The 11,217-nt window shown below is 45.5% G+C and overlaps 1 long non-coding RNA gene across 1 annotated transcript; it reads left to right on the top strand.

Moving 5' to 3' along the window:
* The first annotated feature begins 529 nt into the window (after positions 1 to 529).
* On the top strand, positions 530 to 4,267 carry LOC130529275 (uncharacterized). Its single transcript, XR_008951534.1, has 3 exons — positions 530 to 2,658; positions 2,788 to 3,852; positions 3,937 to 4,267. It is a non-coding gene; the product is annotated as an uncharacterized LOC130529275 (long non-coding RNA).
* Positions 4,268 to 11,217: the final 6,950 nt, after the last annotated feature.

Consider the following 11,217-nt stretch of genomic DNA (forward strand, 5'->3'; position numbering starts at 1 on the left):
TTCCACCTGGTGTCTTTGTCTGTTCAGCGTGTGAAATGTTTAGTTACTCCTCTGCCTCCCTTAATGAAGGAAATAGGTGCAGAAAGTGGAGTTTATTTATGGCTATGGAGGCAAGACTTGGTGAGCTTGAGACACGGTTCCGCAGCTTGGAGTTAGCTGGAGTTGCGTCAGGTAGCCAGGAGAAGGTAGCTGCTGCGGCGCTGCCTAGCATAGCTACAGCTAGCGGTCCCCCGGCAGCAGCCGGCTCGCCAGGGCGGCTGGCTGACGGTTCGTAGGAAGCGTAGCCCAAAACAAAGGCCCACGGTGCACCACCAACCGCTTCCCGTGGCTAACCGTTTTTCCCCACTCGGCGACACACCCGCTGAGAAACCGACCCTGGTAATTGGCGACTCTGTTTTGCGCGACGTGAAGCCAACTCCAGCGACCATCGTTAAGAGAGCGGGCGACATAGAAGCCAATCTAAAGCTGCCGGCGAGAAGTAAACGTAAATTTGGTAAAGTTATTATTCACGTTGGAGCAAACGACACCCTCAAGCAAAAAGCACGCAGACTAGAAAGGAAGTGGCATTCTTGTAAAATAGACAGCTATCATGTAGCCTGGAAAGACTGTATTAGTCTACAAAAAGGCCCTCCGTGAGGGTAGAACAGCTTATTTTTCTTCTTTGAGGAAAATAAGAGCAACCCCAGGTTTCTTTTCAGCACTGTGGCAAAATTAACAAAGTCACAGTGTTTTAGATCCACGTATCCCTTCTTCCCTTAGTGGTGAAGACTTCATGAGCTTCTTCACTGATAAAGTTCTAGCTATCAGAGAGAAAGCTAACCAGGCCATCCCAACAACTGGACCATCACCAGACGTGCTGACTGTGGGAACATACAGGGTCTCCAACGAGCCCTTAAACTCCTTCAGCCCTATATATTCCCCCCTTCTGTATTCATTTACAGGTATCGCCGCCTTCGGAGCTGCATGATGACCTCCGGCCCCGCTGACCCACTCGGCCGGCGGCTTGCATAAATAGCGTATTTTTGTATGCGTTTCTGTGCACTGTGCCTGTCTTCTCCTCTCCTCCCCATTCTATCCTCTACCTGCCCCCCCTCTCTCTCTTTACCCAGCCAGCCATCAGCAGGAGGGTCCCCCTACATGAGTCTGGTCTTGCTCAGTGTTTCTTCCTGTTAAAGGGGAGTTCTTCCTTGCCACTGTTGCTTGTCTGGAGTTAGGTCCTGGCATTCTGGAAAGCGCCTTGAAACAATTTTGATTGTAAAAGATGCTATATAAATAAAGATTGATTTGATAAAGTTCTAGCTATCAGAGAAAAAGCTAAGCAGGCCATCGCAACAACTGGACCATCACCAGATGTGCTGACTGGGAACATACAGGTTCTCCAACAAGCCCTTAAACTCCTTCAGTCCTATATATTTTTCTGAGGCTCATTGCTAATTCAGAAATCCCAGACCACCACGTGTCCTTTAGATCCCATCCCAACACACCTGTTGAAGGATGTTTTACCAATGATAGGCAGTTCTATCCTGGACCAGATCAATGGTTCTTTAGTGACAGGTTATGTACCCCGGTCCTACAAGGTGGCAGTGATTAAGCCGTTGCTTAAAAAAAATAAAATAAAACCATCACTGGATCCTGACGTATTAGCAAATTATAGGCCAATATCCAACCTTCCTTTTATCTCTAAAGTTCTAGAGAAGGTGGTGGTGACTCAGTTACTGGAGCACCTGCAGAGGAAGAGCCTGTTTGAGATGTTTCAGTCAGGCTTTAGAGCTCACCACAGCACAGAAACAGCACTTCTTAAAGTCACTAATGATCTTCTCATAGCTTCCGATCATGGACTGGTCTCTATGCTGGTTCTGCTGGACCTCAGTGCTGCTTTTGATCCAGTTGATCACAGCATCCTGTTACAGAGACTGGAATATGTGATTGGGATTAAAGGGACAGCACTAGACTGGTTTAGATCATATTTATCTGATAGATACCAGTTTGCTCATGTCCATGGTGTTCCCTCCTCATACAGTAGGGTTAGCCATGGAGTTCCTCAAGGTTCTGTACTCGGACCAATCCTCTTCACCTTGTACATGCTTCCCCTAGGGAACATTATTCGGCAGCATGGGATAAATTTTCATTGTTATGCTGATGACACTCAGCTTTATTTATCCATGAAACCAGAGGAGACAGAAGTTAGTGAAGCTCCAGACCTGTCTTAAAGACAAAGTCTTGGATGTCCCCCCCTTCTCCTCTCTCTCTACCCAAGCCCCCCATCAGCAGGAGGGTCCCCCTACTTAAGCTTGGTCCTGCTCAAGGTTTCTTCCTGTTAAAGGGGAGTTTTTCCTTGCCCCTGTTGCTTGTCTGGGGTTAGGCCCTGGGATTCTGTGAAGCGCCTAGAAACAATTTTGATTGTAAAAGACGCTCTATAAATAAAGATTGATTCACTACTTAAACAGGCTGGCTTTACTAATCAAAACAATGCTCAGGCTGCTGTAGAAAGGCTGACACGAGAATGTTCCAGTCTTATTGATGGGTTGGCAGAAGATGTGCCACTGGAGACTGTAACATCTGCCAGTGCTAGTGAACAAAATTACAACTTGTGGGCTTTACTGGACAACTATAGAGTCTCAGCACCGCACCAGCCAGCACTGCAGTGGAGATCCAGAGGTATGCATGTTGATTACTGTTGAAACTATGCTCTACCAAGCAGGAAGGCATGTTTAAGAAATGGTATGTTTTTGTACCAACTATGACTATATTTTATTGGTGTAACAGTATTTGTATGGTTATTTTCAGACCATCAAGGACTTGGTGAGCCAGAGATATGAGGACGAAAAGGAGAAAACAAAAAAGGACCTCCAGAGCGCCGTTGCTGTTACTTTAACAGCTGATATGCGGATGTCTATGAATATGGAGGCATATCTAGCCGTTACTGGCCACTATGTGGACAAAGAAAGCCATGAACTCCATTCATCAGTCTTGGGAGTGCAGCATTTTCCTCTGAAACACACACTGCAGAAAACATTGCCACGGTTAAAAGGAGCCTCATGGAGGAGTGGGGCATAGCGGGAAAGGTCAGGTGTCTTGTCACTGATGCAGCAGCAAACATGACTTCATGTGCTCGGATGCTGCAAATACGGCATACCATTTGTATCGCCCATTCCATGAATTTAATTGTGAGAAAACCATGTGATCAAATCCCAACAATAACAGAAATACGCAACAAAACACGACACATTGTGAAATACTTTCGATCGAGCGTGACTGCTAAAGAGAAGCTCACTCAAATACAGCAACAGCTGGGAACACCGGTCCATAAATTAAGAAACGAGGTGCCAAGACGATGGAACAGTACCTACCAAATGTTTGAAAGAATGACTGAGCAGAAGGAGGCAGTGTAGGTGTCACTGGCCTCATTAAAAACTGACATCACTCCACTGACTCCAGAAGAATGTCAAATCATTGAAGAGATGCTCAGGGTTCTTGCTCCTTGTGACCAAGCCACAAGAGAACTGTCTGAGGAAAAAAGGGTCTCTGGGTCGAAGGTCATTTCCTTGATGAGAATGCTCCACATTGAGCTTCAACGTCAGGCCACAACAGTGACAAAAACAGCTGCTCAACAACTGGCTGAAAACCTGAGAAAGCGGCTAACTGACGCTATTTGCAGCATGGAATCACTCAGTGTGATGACACTGGCAACACTGTTGGATCCCAGATTCAAAACAATTGGATTTGGTAGTCACCAAAAGGCAAGTGAAGCGGTGAAGAGACTGAAGTCGGAGTGTGCGGAAGAAATGAGGAGCCAAGAGCCTGACCCAACAGAAGAGCCTAGCTCTTCACATGGGTCAGAACCCAGTTCAGGTATGAAGACACATTTCTTTCCGTTTATTCGTATATTTCTGTGGCACTTTGTCATGTGATAATAAACTAATGATTATTTTTTAGGGCACAAGCTCTGGAAAACTCTTGATATGGAGGTTGCAGAGACCCAGAAGACCTCAAACACAACAGCTGACTCCATAATTGAAGTCCAACGCTACCTGGCAGAAGGAAACGCGCCCAGAAACCAAGACCCTTTACAATATTGGAAACAGACCCAGAAAACATATCCACATCTGCATCAACTTGCACTTAAAACTCTCTGCCCACCATCGTCATCTGCACCGTGTGAAAGAGTATTTTCTAAGGCTGGGGAGCTGGTGTCTAAGAGGAGAAATCACCTTGGAGCAAAGACACTCCAAAAACTTTTGTTCCTCAATAAAAATTCATAAACGAATCACTTTTGTCTTTTATTTTATGTCATGGCATTGAAACAGTGCCAGTGCTTCAGTCGTGCTCTTTAGAGGTTGCTATGGCTACAGTTGTCCACCAAATGTCACCATCACTGAGGTCTTGAAGCTTTGGCTCTTGTTGGGCACAATTGTTAGGAAAGCCTCAGTGCTTCGTGAAGCTTCATGAAGCTTCACCTGCCCCCCCACTACCCCACTACCAGACTGTAACCCAAGAAACACCTCTCAGGTCAGGTAGCCAACGTCTGCTACCCAACAAGAGGGCGAGTGAGAGTGCAGCTTAAATACCGGAGGGAGGGGACACAACGAGTTACAGGTGAGCAGGACAGGTGGAACCAATCAGGCCCATCAGCGGGGGAGGCAGAGACATGGAGGACAATCTCCACAGACGTTAGAGCTTCAATCACACTGAAAGCCACATGAAATTAACTAACAGTGCATGTTTATCGAAGTTTTTGAACATAAAACAATTCTGGAGCACGTTTCGGGGAGGACGGATGATGGCCCAAGTGGGTCCGTTCACCATTGGAAGGTTCTGGTCAAGGACAGAAAGGTTTGAGTGTGACCTCTTCTTAAAATGCCCCCCCAATGTTCTTGTGCCTTATGAAATATAACTACATTAGGTTTTTACTCCCTTTGGCAGCTCATACTATTTTATTTCCAGGGACCTTTTCAGTTCACAAGAGCAATTTCAAATCATGAATTTTACGATCTGGATCAAATATTTTCCTTCTTCCTTCTGCAGGCTGAGATTATCTCAAGATGACGGTCTTGAAGTAAAGGTTCTCCTAATCCAGCCTGGTGGTGGCGCTGCTGTCGGGGCTGCAGATCATGTTACATGTATTCAAAGAACCTCTGTGAAATGTAGATGAGGCTGGTTATGGAGAAGATTCGAACGTTAGTGGCTCAGTTTGCATGTTGTCCTTGTGTCTGTGTGGGTTCTCCGGGTTCCTCCAACACTCCAAAGACACGCAGGCAAAGCGGCGCCTCTGAATTAAAGTGTGAATGTGAGCGTAAAGGGTTGTTTGTCTCGTATGTTAGCCCTGCGATCAGCTGGTGACGTGTCCAGGGAGCCTGAAGGCAGCTGGGGCCCCCACAGTGACGTCGTGAATGAAAGTTAGTGCTTTAGCTTTATTACATACTGGGAGATACATGTAGTCCAGTGGAGAACCATTTTTTATGTTTTTTATTCATTCAAGTCCTCTGGAAATGAATAACTGGCGAGTATCTCACAGGATGGAGCTGCAGGATGTTGTTGTGTGGTCCAGCCCTTTAAGGCTCGCGCTGCGTTTGAGCGACGTTCTCATGGCAAGGTCTTCTGTGCCTCTGCAGCAGCCCGGCCGAGGTCTGCCTGAGCCAAGTCTTCATCACCAGCAGCAACAGAGGAAGATAAGAAGCGACAAGAGCCCCCGAGATAAAAGCGGCTGGGGATTTAGGTGACAGTACCAAAGTCTCTAGGCTTGTTTTATTTGAAGTTTCAAGCTAAAGATCATTCAAAAAAAATAAACAAGATGAAAGGTCAGAAGATAAAATGCCAGCGTTGGCTGTGGGGGTCTTCCCTAAAGCCAGGCACAGGACCCAAACGTGTCAGATAGCGTCTCTGGAAAAGCACGGATCAATTATTCATATGCAGAACAAAAGTGGGGAGCGGAGTTAAAGTCACAGCTTCCAACATTTGAGCTTAACAGAGACAGATTAACAATCGGGTCACTGCACGTGCACAGTTCACTGGTGCTGACACTCCCCGTTCACTTCCAGGTTTTTGAGCTAAGCTAATTAGCAATGCAAAACCCTGACTGGACGCCAGCAGCCACCAGCAGCAGTGGGGGGATAAATGAGTTTGATAAAACCGGGCCTGTGGTCCACCCTCCTCATACATCACGTCCCAGCACCTTTTCTAATTAACAACTGTGAGACATCTCTAATGACCCTGTTTGGTGTGACGGTGCTACTGCAGCTGAGCCGTCTATAAATAATGCTTCCATGACTTACTCTGACCCCCAGAGTGACCGATTTTTAGCTCCCGTCTCCGGGGACAACGCCGACTCTGACAGCGAAAGTAAGTGCATTTCAAAAAGCCCGAGGTGAAAAGATGGAAGACGTACAAGCGTCCCGAGGGGGCGATGTGTCTCCTAATGATGTTCAGCCAACTTTGTAAAGACATGTGAAAAGAAACAGACAGCCCTGGACCTGTATCTGCATCCTCAGCCCCACTGACCGGCCGCCTCTTGGATGTCGGCCTGTGAGTTTCAAGCTAAACCAACATTTATATTCAACAAGTTTTGATGGATTCTCTGGATTTGGAGCAGCCGGTTGGTGAAGTCTTGCTAAGGGACATACTGGTTTTATGAACGCCCGCCGACAGGTCTGACATGTCAGACTGGAGAATTGTGGCGTTTAAACGACTTGATTAGGTGACGCGAAATCAGCCGCCACCGTTTCAGATCGGATGTCACACCTGGTTAAGGTGATGCACCTCCTCTGGAGCTCGTTGCTGGAGAGCCATCGAGCTGATGCGAGCTTAGACCACAAACCTCTGCACTCTTATTCTAAGTCTTCTAATCAATAACTCGGTCCAGCTCGTTGCTTTGTGCCCTGTTGGTTCAGTCTGATGAAAGACTCCCGAGGTGAAGCAGACTGACAGGGTGGAGATCTCTCACCGCTGGCAGGAAGAACTGGAACTCCTTTGTTGAAGAAAAGCTGCCCAGCGAACAATAGCATTATTGAAATTCAGGTCACTGTTACAGCACATCTATATATTTCTCAGTTTTGAGGAGGAGATACCTGGAGAGGAGCTGGACCAGTTGAAGCAGCCATTGCTCTGAGGCTCTGAAGGCTCACCCTGGAGGAGCCGGATTCCAGGCGTTCCCTGGCAGGGACCTCCCTGCTGCCGGTAACCAGGAGGTCACACCGGCAGAAGGCAGAGCGGTCAATCAGGGACCACAAAGACAGCAGCCGTCTCACCTCATCCAGAATGCAGCACCTTAAACAACAGGTGGAGATGCAGGTTTGTACGGGGTCAACATACCTGCACAGGTGATGGACCCTGACACAGAACAGCCCAAATGTGGCAGGAGGGCTGATCTGAGTGCAGAGCGAGCAGCCAGGAGTTCCATCCGCAGGCCACAGAGGCAGTAGACCCCCCCCCCCCCACACACACACACACACACACACACCTCCCCCATTCAGATTTATTCAAATGTAGTCACAATAAATACATTTTTTCCCAGTGTGTCTCCTTAAAAAAAGCTCTTTTGTCTTCTGCAGCACGTTTTTAAGCTCTCTTATCTCAGTGTCGGCTGCCGGTAGCCTCATCTGAAAATCCTAAATGTGAGTGAACGTCATGAGGCAGGAAAATGGAGCAGGTGGAAATACGGCGTTTCACCTTCAGGTGTTTTTTTTAGAGAGAGAGAGAATGAGTTTGTGTATGTCAAAGCTTTGCCTTCTGGGAATAATGTTCATTTTGTTACATCAGCTTCAGGAGCGGCGCTGTTGAATAATTTCAGAGTGAGAACTGAGAGCAGAGCACTTTGCAAACTTCTTGGTTTCTGCACTGCTGACCGAGCAGAAACAGAGATAAAGACTCTGCTTGAACTGATATGAAAGTTTGGAGACACATTTCCAGCTATTTCTTCTCCATTAATGATTATGTTGTGGTTGATGTTTTACAGCTTCCTAGATTTTAAAGCTGCTGTGATTCAGATGAGTTACTTTAGAAATGGGTGAGCGATTGCTTGGTTCCTCTGAGGATCATCTGGTTTGTGTGTGAATGTGATAATACGGAGCCAAAATCCTCGAAAAGGGGCCGTTGAACCATTATCTTGTTGCTGTGGTTTCATTTGCAGTAAGATTGCATTACAACAGGCGCTTTACCTCTGAAATCTGGAGGCATTTTTCATCCATTACAAAAACAACCCAGCAGTCCTGCACATCTGCCTCCGGTGGACGGAATTCTCTCATTTGCCTGACAAACAAACACTTCATTAACCCGTGAAGAAGAAACTGTTACTGTTGCCTGTATATCATTAGCATTAAGCTGAAATCCTGAGGGAAGGCGCGGCTGTTTGTTTGCTGTGAGCTTAAAAATTCATGCTCACCCTGTTGAATAAACAGGCCCAGATTTCTACACCAGCCAACATTGAGGCGAAGGCTTCCCAAACACAGATCTCCAATCACCAACCAGCCATGAAAACGTGCGTGAACAACAGAATCCTCAGATGACTGGACAGTGTAAAGGTCTAAAGACAGCCATTTTTTGCATCTGCCTATTGTTTGTTCTTACAGTTTATTTCAACTCCAGAAGGCCACTTTAAATGTGATTTGGGGTTATTGAAATTTTATTAAATTTTAATTTTAAGAGCTAACCTTTGATCCTGTCAAGCTGTGACAACAGAAAATAATTTACTGTGTACTTTTCTCACCCATTATTCTCTTTTGCAACCATAATTTCTTGTATCTTTTGATTCAGTTTCGCTCGCAAACATGCGGATCACTTCTGCCCTCTAGCGGCCGATCGGGGTATCAACGCTCGAGCAGCAAGTGTGGGTCTTCTCTCTCTCGGCATGTGTTTTATGACCCTTTAATAATCCATACGTCCTGCAGATATTTTTAGCCGTGCGCCACACACGCACAGTTGGTGCATCTGTGCTTCTCGCACTGGGAGGCCCAGCGGGAGGGGGGCAGAGTGGGGGTGGCCCGGGGGGTCTTTCGCACTTGTGTCTCAGCTGTGCTCAGAAAATAAACATTAAAATGATGGATTTTAGAGTCTGTCACCGTCACAGAATCATGACGTCGTTATGTCAAATATTACTGATAATTCAAGCTTGTATAAGACACCAAAGGATCCTTTTAGCAGCATAAAAACTTAATCAAAATGTAACATAAAGACTAAAAGTCATCACTGGAATATAAAATACAGGCCTCCTTTGACATTTTCATAAACAGAAGCGGAGTCTTAAAACTTGGAAAGTTTATGCATGCAGTCCTCATTACAGGCAGATTAATAAATATATTGATCTTTCGATTAATCTGGTCGATCAATTTGCTGTCTGTATTAATATTCGATTTACTGCTTGTTTGCAGTCGAGTTACATCCCTAAAAATGTACTTGCAAGTCAAAGTATTCTGCAAAAAGGATGGCTCTATAAAAGGTAATGCCATTATATTTTCACATTACAATATGATTATTACTCAAATAGTAAAAAACATGATAAATGCGTTAACGCTTTTTCTCAGTTTTTGTTTTCCAGATTACCCAATTTTAAAATTCATCAACTTTTAGCGTCGGTTGACTACCAGAAGATGGCGCATTAGGCATCCAACCAGGTTTCTAAGATTTACTTATCTGTAATTCATTAGAGGATCTTGATGATTCAAGACTCATTGTTCATTTAGAAGGACGCCAGTTATTTTTATCCAACAGCCATATTAGACAAATGTCTGCTGGTCTAAATAAATGAAGGACGTAAGTGAAGACGAAGCGTCTCCGTCAGAATGTTTTAAAATCCAGCATCACCACCTGGACCGAGGAAATTGATCCTCAGATATTCCTCCTAAATTAAGTCATCAGTTACTAAGTCATCCATGCCGTCCTCCTCTCAGACCACTAAGTAAAGGCTTAAACCGAGAGAATATCATTAACACTCTGGGATGTTGTTGTGATGACCCTGGTGGCTCTGCTCAGCTGCCATCAGAGTCCATCAATCCATCAGAAAGACTTTTGGGGGCGATAATCTTTTGCGTCATCTCAGTCCAGCCGGAGAAGACGTGAGACGGATCACAAGAAGATGGAGCCACCAGAGGAGGTGACGTTCCAGGTTTAAAACGGGCGATAATCTCAGGCAATAATTTATGCACAATCTCTGAATTTCAGGAGAAGCTGCTGCGTAGGAGTTTGTTTGCCCTGAGCTGAGTCGTATTTGTTCACAGTGATGCAGACTTAAACCTCACATAATGAGACGCTAGAGCAAAAATTCCCATTGTGTCACAGCTACATGTTGTTCCATTCAGCAGCGAGCAAACAAACACCCGAATACGGAGCAGTGACACATTTCCTCAGAGGCCAATAGGTCAACTGTTGACCAGTGCTGTCAGTAGGTCGTAATGGCTTTAATTAATGTGTTGATTATTTAAATCCCCTCTTGAAAATATGTTTAATATGACCAAAATGAAATATGGAATGCTTCAACATTGCTGCGGCCTTTCTTTTCCCTGCTTTTTTCTTTTTTTTTTACTTTTAACTCCTCACTTTGATTGATATTTGCTCCAGATGAGTGCGGCCTGGCTGAAATGCAAAGTAATTTTATTTGCACAATTGATTCCTGCAAATGATTACCAAAAACTAGATAAAACCAAACAATCACTTACAGGAATACTCTTTAGCCACTGATGGGTAAACAGAGAAAAAAAAACCTGATGCAGCACCTTCAGACTACAGATTCAGCTGTGCTGGAGAATAAAAGCAGCCTTTGAACCTGAATATAGCCCCCAAGAGTGAGTTATTTCTATTTCCTTTCAGTGAAATAAAGATGACTGGTTAGAAAAGATGCGAAAGACGCGCCAGCGTGAGGAGATGTGAGGTTTAACTGAGAGGTGACCACAGCCAAAAACGCCTCATGACATACAGACTGGGGGCTGGATCAGTTATGTAAACCGTTGAGCAAGCTTGTCCTGCCTACACCCCCCCCTCCCGCCGCCCACACAGCCATCCACCCCCTCTCCCTCTCTCTGTATTAGTATTTCATTATCCTCTTTGTGCTTCTCCCTCTCAGTTCTTGCTCACAGAGATAAGATGAACACAATAGGCAGAATCGGTGTCCTGATCTTATGGATGCACACGCTGACCTTGGTGAGGAGCAAAGGTAGGGAGCTTTGGGTTCTTCTGTGCTCCTTCCTTCGTTGCACAGTAATTTACGTAACGTTTGTCCCACAGACTGCC

This window comes from Takifugu flavidus, chromosome 7, assembly GCF_003711565.1.
Source record: "Takifugu flavidus isolate HTHZ2018 chromosome 7, ASM371156v2, whole genome shotgun sequence".
Taxonomy (NCBI): Eukaryota; Metazoa; Chordata; class Actinopteri; order Tetraodontiformes; family Tetraodontidae; genus Takifugu; species Takifugu flavidus.